At 39.2% G+C, this 10,265-nt stretch overlaps 1 pseudogene; it reads left to right on the top strand.

Annotated features, from left to right (window-relative positions):
* The first annotated feature begins 6,589 nt into the window (after nt 1-6,589).
* On the top strand, nt 6,590-9,225 carry LOC113631443 (tigger transposable element-derived protein 1-like; annotated as a pseudogene).
* The last annotated feature ends 1,040 nt before the right edge of the window (nt 9,226-10,265 follow it).

Raw genomic sequence — 10,265 nt, 5'->3', positions numbered from 1 at the left:
TATGATCCTTTATATATTCCAGATACACATTCTTTGTCGGATAAATGCATTGCAAATATTTTCTCCGAGATCTGTTGGGATTATGATTGGAATTGCAATGAATGTACACATTACTTTGAGGGAAACTAACATCCTTATATTACTGAGTCTTTCCATTCATGAATATAGTATATCTCTTTATTTGGGTCTATAATGCATCATATAATTTTTTATGATTTTCTTCACTAAAGGCCCTACACATCTTTTGTAAAATTTATTCCAAATTATTTTTAAAATTTATATTTCTAATTATTTTTGTCTATAGTATAAGAATATAACAGACTTGAAAACACTGAGTTAATATCTAGCCACTTTTGTTGAACTCTCTTATTACATTTTGGATTTTCTCCATAGTCAACTAGATTGACTGTAAATACTGGCAGTTTAGTTTCTTCCTTTCTAACTCTTGTGCCTTTTCTTTTTCTTGTTTCACTCTGTTAGCTAGACTTCCAATATAATAATGCACATACTCACTCTTAAGAGAAATCCCTTTCTTAAGTTCTTACTGAAGAGAAATTCTTGCCTGAGGAGCCATCTATAACAAGTAGCTTTTGCTTCTAGCCAATAAAAAACAAAGCAAACAGAACCAACCAAACAAAAATAAATAAATAATAAAAATAAAACATAAAATGAAAGCCAAAACAAGAGAAAAAATCCAGAATTGTCAACAATATCCATTAACAAGGAAATGAAGGAATAAGCTGTGACATAGTCATTCAATGAAGAGTTATACAGCAGTGAAAATGAATAAATAAGACTACATGTATCAACATAGATAAGTCTCAAAAATACAATAGGAGGGGAAAATGCAAATTGTTGATGAATACATACCATGTGATAATATGTTAAAATATGGAACAATATTATACCTTGTATGCCACATATACACAAATTGGAAGGATCGGGACCAACTAAACATGGTGTTTACTAGGTGAAGGGAATGCTACTGGGGGTTTCAGCTTTATTTGTGTTGTATTTCTTGTGGATGGTGGTACATGAGTCTTGGTCATATTATCTTTTTCTAAGACATCACATGAGGGAAAGAAAAGAGAATTGCAAAGTACTATGCAGACAGAAGTAGCTGTCAAAACGCAAAGCTTAATCATGTGGGCTCTGCTGTGAGACTATTTAGCTTCAAATTCTGGTGCTCCCCCACTTATTATATTACCTTGGCCAAATTCTGTAACTTCTCTGTGCCTTAGTTTCCTTGTCTATAAAAATGAAATTTAATAACATTACCTAATTTTTTTCTTCTCTGTTTTTAAAAAATTGAAGTATAGTTGATTTACAATGTTGTGCCCATCTCTGCTGTATGGCAAAGTGACTCAGTTATACACATACATACATTTTTTTTTTTATTCTTTTCCATTATGGTTTATCCCAGGAGATTGGGTATAGTTCCCTGTGCTATACAGTAGGACTTTGTTGTTTATCCATTCTATATGTAGTAGTTAGCCCCAAACTCCCAATCCATCCCTCCCCCCCCTCCCCCTTGGCAACCACAAGTCTGTTCTCTACGTCTGTGAGTCTGTTTCTGTTTTGTAAGTAGGTTCATTTATGTCATATTTTAGATTCAACATATAAGTGATATCACATGGTATTTGTCTTTCTCTTTCTGACTTGCTTCACTTAGAATGACAATCTCTATTTGCATTCATGTTGCTGCAGATGGCATTATTTCATTCTTTTTTATGGCTGAGTAATATTCCATTGTATATATGTACCTCATCTTCTTTATCCACTCATCTGTCAGTGGACATTTAGGTTGTTTCCATGTTTTGGCTATTGTCAACAGTGCTGCTATGAACATAGAGGTGCATGTATCTTTTTGAGTTATAGTTTTGTCCGGGTATATGCCCAGGAGTGGAATTGCCTGATCGTACGGTAGTTCTATTTTTAGTTTTCTGAGTAACCTCCATACTATTTTCCATAGTGGCCGCACCAACTTACATTCCCACCAACAGTGTAGGAGGGTTGTCTTTTCTCCACACCCTCTCTAGCATTTGTTATTTGTAGACTTTTTTTTTTAATTTATCTATTTATTTTTGGCTGCGTTGGGTCTTTGTTCCGCATGTGGGCTTTCTCTAGTTGTGGCGAGCAGGGGTTACTCTTTGTTGTGGTGCGCGGCCTTCTCATTGCGGTGGCCTCTCTTGTTGCGGAGCATGGGCTCTAGGCGTGTGGGCTTCAGCAGTTGTGGAGCACGGGCCTAGCTGCTCTGTGGCACGTGGGATCTTCCCTGATCAGGGCTCGAACCCATGTCCCCTGCATTGGCAGGCGGATTCTTAACCACTGCACCACCAGGGACGTCCCTGTAGACTTTTTAATGATGGCCACTCTGACCTGTGTGAGGTGGATAACATTACCTGTCTTATAGGAGAATTGAGATGATAAACAAGGCCATACGAACCACTTATGAAGCATTGAATAACAGTAGCTATTAAAACAATCTTCATAGCTGAGAGTGCATTTCTGCATTTCTTTGACATGCATTTCTGTGGCATTTAAAGAAAGAGGCCACATTCTGTGCTCTGGTGTTGGAGAGATGCTCTTGGAGTTGAATGCCAGCCCTGAATTTTATTTGTGAGTACAAAGGTGAAATTGTTAACATGGTATACTTAGACATATAGGACAATTCATATCTATCCAGGCCGCCTACGTTTTTATTTGGTAAATCTGACAAACCTGGATGTGAGGGAAGGGCGCTTGAGGCATGAAAGAGAAAGGTGACTATGGGAAGTATCACAGAGTTCAGTATGGCCTTGGCATAATGTGGGCATGGGGAAAGTGGATGTGCATTTGTATTTCGTGTGCGGGTGCAGTGTGGAGAAAAGAAGCATGAAGCAAAGCTGAAAAATAGGTAGAATCCAGGGTTTTTTAAGCCTCATACCTTTTTTCAAAAATTAATTAATTTATTTTGGCTGCGCCGGGTCTTACCTGCGGCACGTGGGATCTTCGTTGTGGCATGCATGTGGGATCTAGTTCCCCAAGCAGGGATCTAACCTGGGCCCCCTGCATTGGGAGCATGGAGCCCCACCCACTGGACCACCAGGGAAGTCCCAAAGCCTCATATCTTATACTATGGAATTCATACTTTAACCTGTTACCATTGGAGAAGCATTGAGAGATTCAAGGAAAGCAGGGAAGTAACATGAACAGATTATTGTGTTAAAAGATCCCCCTGGAGGCAGAATGGGGTGAAGGTGAGAAACTGGGGGCGGGTGGGCCAGCAGCTACAGTTTAGGCAAGCTGTCTAGGTAACAGTCTGGGTAGGAGGTTGGAGACTTAATGGAAACAGTGGAAGGTGAAGAGTGCCCAGACTTAGCTGATGCTCAGGGGCAGACTTGGCAGAATTTGAGACCATTTGGATCTAGTGGTGGTGAGGGAGGTGGAAGCACTGGGTGGATTCTGAGGCCGGTGCCTTGGCACGCAGGTGAGCGATGATGACTTTTTTTAACAAATTTATTTATTTATTTATTTATTTATTTTTGGCTGCGTTGGGTCTTCGTTGCTGCGTGCAGGCTTTCTCTGGTTACAGCGAGCCGGGGGGCCACTCTTCCTTGCGGTACATGGCTTCTTATCGCGGTGACTTCTCTTGTTCGGAGCACGGGCTCCGGCATGTGGGCTTCAGTAGTTGTGGCATGCGGGCTCGGTGGTTGTGGCGCGCGGACTTAGTTGCTCCGCGGCATGTGGGATCTTCCCGGACCAGGGCTCAAACCCGTGTCCCCTGCATTGGCAGGCGGATTCCTAACCACTGCGCCACGAGGGAAGTCCCGAGCTATGATATTAACAATGGCGAGGCACAGGCTGAGGAAGGCGTTTGGTGAGAGAGGGACAGTACCTTCAGTTCTGGGCATGCTCAGGTGGCATTTCCTGGAGCAGAAGCAGGAGAAAGGTGGGGTTTGCGGGGGGGCAGGGGGGGAGCTATCATTGTCTAATGTGGCTGCAGCCATGGGGTCCCTGAGATCTCCTCTGGGAGAGAGGAGCCTGAGACGGGTATTTGAAGAAGCAGAGGGAGACCTGGGAAGATAAGTATCCCTAAGTGAGGTGAGGGGTAACAAAACGGGTGCCAGCTATGAAATCAGCCAGAGGTTAAGCTGAAAAGAGGCCACGGGCTAGCTAGGGTGTCGCTGGTGACCTTACAGAGAGCAGTTTCCCCCAAGCGCTTCAGGGCAGAAGTCAGAAGGAAAGATGAATGCAAAATGCTTGGGGCCCAGTGTTCTTCTTTTTTTTAATTTAGATTTTATTTTATTTATTTACTTTTTAACTTTTTTTTTTAAACATCTTTATTGGAGTATAATTGCGTTACAATGGTGTGTTAGTTTCTGCTTTGTAACAAAGTGAATGAACAGAGAAGAGACTCAAAGCACAGAGACGCTGAGTGATTAACAATGTGATTATTCACAATGCACGGCAGCTGAAAATTTCCTTTAACTTGTTTTAGGTTGTGCTCTGGCATGAGAGGCTGACTCATGTTTAGCCCATCTCCCCCCATTTTGTTGCAAAATCAACTTTGTTTCCCCCTTCCCAATATTTTTCTGAGAAAACAATTTTATGTGTCTTTATTAATAATGTATTCTATACCCTAAATCAGAAATTCTGCCCAGCCCTTAATGAACTGCTGAATTTTTCATGACATTGTGCATTGGGGAAAACCTATTCAATAATACAATTCTTGAATGATAAACATAAAATGTAGAGAATAAAAAATAATTAAGGAGACAATTTTACCTCTCCTGTATGACAAATTAAATCCCTAGACATGATTTCATTAAAAAAAAGTCTCCTAACTCTCTCGTTCATTGTTGTATCTCAGATCCAACCTTGTGCCTTGCACTCAATAAATATTTGTCAATGAATTAAAGATATCACCCATTTGGTATTAATCATATGTTGCTTTGCATTTAAAATGAACATGTTTAATAAGTCATGGGGATGTAATTGTGCAGCACAGGGAATATAGTCAATAATGTAATAACTGTGTGGTGACAGATGGTAACTAGACTTATCGTGGTGTCATTTTTAATGTATAAAGATATCAAATCACTATGTTGTACGATTAAACATATAATATTGTAAGTCAATATTACTTCAATTAAAAAAAATCAAATGAATATGTTTAAATCTCACTCCAAATGAGGATGTTTCTTAACTGACTATGTTTAAAACTTTATCACCAGATTTTTTGTATCCCTGAAGTCAGGATCTATAAATTATATCTCCTTGCATCCCAGATCTGGAATTTGGTAGGTTGAACAATGCTTCTTGAATTGTAGAGCAAATCACATTAGCTATAAAATGGTAGCACCTATATGTATATTTATAGCTAATACTAACTAAAAACTTCCTGCTGGCTTTCATGGATTCCCTTTTGTCCTAGAGCACCAAACTTAAAAAAATTATGAATGATTGTTGGGAATTCCTTGGCATCCCAGTGGTTAGGACTCAGCGCTTTCACTGCCGGAGCCTGGGTTTGATCCCTGGTGGGGAAACCAAGATCCCGGAAGCTGTGCAGCGTGGCCAAAAAGAAAAAGAAATTATGAATGATTGTTGAATTTTACCAAATGACCAATCTCTGGATAATCATATATTTTTCTCTTTTAATTTGTTAATATGGTAAATGACATTAATTGTTCAAATAATGCTAAACTGATTTTTATTCACATACTACAACTAACTTGGCCATGAGAGTCTTTTTGTTTTGTTTTCAATGAGTTTTTGTTTTTTGCAGTGCTGGATTCAGTTTGCTAATATTTTTAATATTTTTAAACCAACTTTATTGAAAAATAATTTACATAAAATACACCCATTTTAAGTATATAGTCTGAGGAGTTTTAATTAACTATATGTATTTGTGCAACCAATACTGCAATCAAGATATAAAATATTTCCATTACCCCCCAGAAGTTTCCTTGTTTTCCTTCTGGTCAGTGTCCTGCAGCCTTGGGTCTGGCAATCCAGTGGTCTGTTTTCTGTCATTATAAATGAGATTTTCCTTTTCTAGATCTCATATAAATGGAATTATGTAGACTGTGCTCTTTTACTCAGTATAATTCTTTTAAGAGTCATCCATGTTGAGTGTATCAAGAGTTTGTTTCTTTTTTTGATGAGTAGTATTCCATCGTAAAGATATACAGGCATACTTCGTTCTATTGTACTTCACTTTACTGCACTTTGCAGATATTGCATTTTTCACAAATTGAAGCTTTGTAGCAACCCTGCATAGGGCAAGTCTATTTTCCCAAAAGCATTTGCTCACATTGTGTCTCTGTGACACATTTTGGTAATTTTTGCAGTATTTCTATGTTTTTTATTATGATTTATATTTGTTATAGTGATCTGTGATCAGTGGTCTTTGATGTTACCCTTGAATTGCTTGGAATGCCATGAACTGTGCGATATAAGACAGTGAACTTAACTGATAAATGTTGTATGTGTTCTGACTGCTCCACTGACCAGCTGTTCCCTCATCTCTCTCCCTCTCCTCAGGCCTCCCTATTCTTTGTGACATGACAACATTGAAATGAGGCCAATTAATAACCCTACAGTGGCCTCTAAGTGTTCAAGTGAAAGGAATTGTTGCACGTCTCTCACTTTAAATCAAAAGCTAGAAGTGATTAAGCTTTAGTGAGGAAGGCATATTGCAAACCAAGATAGGCCCAAAGCTATGTTTCTTGCACCAAACAGTCAAGTTGTGAATGCAAAGGGAAAGTTCTTGAGGGAAATTAAAAGCGCTACTCCAGTGAACACACGAATGATAAGAAAGTGAAACAGCCTTATTGCTGATATGGAGAAAGTCTTAGTGGTCTGGAAAGAAGGCCAAGTCAGCTACAACATTCCCCTAAGCCAAAGCCTAATCCAGAGCAAGACCCTAACTCTCTTCATTTCTATGAAGGCTGAGAGAAGAGAGCAGGCTTCAGAAGAAGTTTGAAACTAGCAGAAGTTGGCTCATGAAGTTTAAGGAAGGAAGCCATCTCCATGACCTAAAAGTGCACGGTGAAGCAGCAGGTTATCCAGAAGATCTAGCTAAGATAACTAATGAAGGTGGCTAAATTAAACAACAGATTTTCAGTGTAGATGAAACAGCCTTATATTGGAAGAAGATGTCATGTGGGACTTTCATAGCTGGAGAGGAGAAGTCAGTGCCTGCCTTCAAAGCTTAAAAGGACAGGCTGACTCTCTTGTTAGGGACTAACGCAGCTGGTGACTTTAAGGTGAAACCAATGCTCATTATCATTATGAAAATCCATAATCCTTAAGAATTATGCTCAATCTACTCTGCCTTTCTATATAAATGGAATAACAAAGCCTGGATGACAGCACACCTGTTTACAACATGGTTTACTTGAATATTTTAAGCTCAGAAAAGAAGATTCCTTTTAAAATATTACTGCTCATTGACAACGTACCTGGTCACCCAAGAGCTCTAATAGAAGAGTACAAGGTTCATGTTGTTTTCATGCCTGCTAACACAACATCCATTCTTCAGCCCATGGATCAAGGAGTAATTTTGACTTTCAACTCTTATTTAAGAAATCCATTTTGTAAATCTACAGCTGCTGTACATAGTGACTCCTCTGGTGGATCTGGGCAAAGTAAATTGAAAACCTTCTGGAAAGAATTTGCCATTTTAGATACCATTAAGAATATTCGTGATTCATGGGAGGAAGCCAAAATATCAATACCAGCAGGAGTTTGGAAGGAACTGGTTCTCACCTTCATGGATGACTTTGAGGGGCTCAAGACTTCAGCGGAGGAAGTAATTGCAGCTATCATAGAAATAGCAAGAGAACTAGAATTAGAGATGGAGTCTGAAGATGTGACTGAGTTGCTGCCATCTCATGATAAAAGTTTAACAGATGAGGAGTTGCTTCTTGTGGATGAGAAAGAAAATGGTTTCTTGATATGGAATCTACTCCTGGTAAAGACGCTGTGACAATTGTTGAAATGAAAGCAAACGGTTTAGAATATGACATAAACTTAGTTGATAAAGCAGTGGCAGGGTTTAAGAGAATTGACTGCAATTTTTAAAGAAGTTCTACTGTGGGTTAAATGCTTATCAAACAGCATTGCATGCTACAGAAAAGTTGTTAGTGAAAGGAACAGTCAATCTGTGAGATGTCAAGATGTGGCAAACTTCATTGTTGTCTTATTTTAAGAGATTGCCCCCGCTACCCTGCCAACCTTTAGCAACCACCATTCTGATCAGTCAGTAGCTGTCAACATTGAGGCCAGACACTTCCCCCACCAAAAGATTATGACTTGCTAAAGACTCAGAGGATGGTTAGCACTTTTTAGCAATAAATCATTTTTAAATTAAGATGTACATTTCTTTTTTAGACATAATGCTATTGAATACTTACTAGACTACTTCTACTATAGTGTAAACATAACTTTTATATAAGCTAGGAAACCAAAGAATTTGTGTGACTTGTTTTGTTGTGGTGGTCTGGAACTGAACCCATGATATCTCTGAGGCATGCCTGTACTACAGTTTTTTATTCATTGAAGGGGATCAGATTATGCCGCTTCAGAATATGCCACTTTGGCATAAGGATTATTTTGATCTGAAGGCAATTGAGAAACAGCAGATGTGGAAAGAGTTTTCTGCCCTCCTATCTGCCTAAAAGCAGGGCATAAATTTCCCTTTGTGAAGGTGTCTTCCCTGCTCTCTCCCATATCAGGAAGGGAAAAACAACCTTTATTACTGGAGACAGAAAGTTGACATCAAGATGGGTCTTCACAATAAATATTACTAAAATAACTTTTCTGTTAGTTTCCCGTATGTTTACCTTCTCATAATTTACCTCCCCTAGAAGCCCAAAGCCCCTTTCCTATGTCTTGCCACTTCTTCACAATTTATCACTGTTTCTTAAGATGGTATATATAAACCTCAAATTCTAACCACCCCTTTGAGTTAGTCATCACTGAATTCTCCTGCATGTATATGCATTACACACATAAATAAACTGTTTTTTTCCCTCCTGCTAATCTGTTGTTTGTTAGTTTAATTTGCATGTCCCAGCCACCGAATCTAAGAAGATAGAGGAAAAGTGTGTTTCCTCCCCTATACCATTTACCTTTTGACAGACACTTGCATTGTTTTAGGCTTATGCTATTATGAATAAATTGCTATGAATATTCATGTACATGTCTTTATGTGAACAAATCATTTCTCTTGAGTAAATGTCCAGGAGTAGAGTTACTGGGTCCTATGATTAGTATACGTTTAACTTAAAAAAAGAAAAAACTGTCAAAATGTTTTCTGAATTAGTTGTGCCTTACATTCTCACCAGCAGCGTGTAAGGAGTCCAGTTACTTCACATCCTCTCTTTAACACTTTATATTGCCAGGCTTTGGTTTTAGCCATTACTGGGTGTGCAGTGGTTTCTCATTGTGGTTTTTTTGTTTTGTTTTTTTGCGGTACGCGGGCCTCTCACTGCTGTGGCGTCTCCCGCTGCGGAGCACAGGCTCCAGACGCGCAGGCTCAGCGGCCATGGCTCACAGGCCCAGCCGCTCCGCGGCATGTGGGATCTTCCCCGACCGGGGCACGAACCCGTGTCCCTTGCATCGGCAGGCGGACTCTCAACCGCTGCGCCACCAGGGAAGCCCTCTCATTGTGGTTTTAATTTGCAATGATGTTGAGCATCTTTTCATGTGCTCCTTGGTCATTCATATATCTTCTTTAATGCACAGTCTGTTCAAATCTTTTGCCTGTTTAAAAAATTGGGTGGTTTATTTTCTTGTTACTGATTTTTAAGAATTCTTTAGATATTCTGGATACAAGTTCTTTGTCACCGAAGTATACTGTGCATATTTTTGCTATGTGATTTCTCTTTTCTTTCTTTTAATGATCTCCTCTGAAGAGCATAAAGTTTTAATTTTCATGAAGTCCAATTTATTATTTTAAAAAATAGTTTGTGGCTTTTGTCTTTCCCAAGGTCATGAAAATATTCTCCACTGTTTTCTTCTAGAAGTCTTATCATTTTAGGTTTTGGACTGGGATTTATCTCAGACTAAAGGTATGAAGTGGACATTTTTTGGCTCGCATGTGTCAGAAGTGTTGTTGTGAACTGTGTATCCATATCATCAGGGATTTGGCTGTCGGGGGGACAGCAACCTGATCAGCAGGGAGCATTGACATTCCTTGCTTGTGACCAAGAAGAGTCTATGTGGTGTTCCTTTAGCATCATATGAAGGTCCATTTCCTTATCAACCATTCTCCTAAT

This window comes from Aethalodelphis obliquidens, unplaced genomic scaffold (genome assembly GCF_003676395.1).
Source record: "Aethalodelphis obliquidens isolate GAN/ISIS:26980383/991018 unplaced genomic scaffold, ASM367639v1 scaffold33, whole genome shotgun sequence".
NCBI classification, from domain to species: Eukaryota; Metazoa; Chordata; class Mammalia; order Artiodactyla; family Delphinidae; genus Aethalodelphis; species Aethalodelphis obliquidens.
This window is presented reverse-complemented; position numbering and strand designations above follow the sequence as displayed.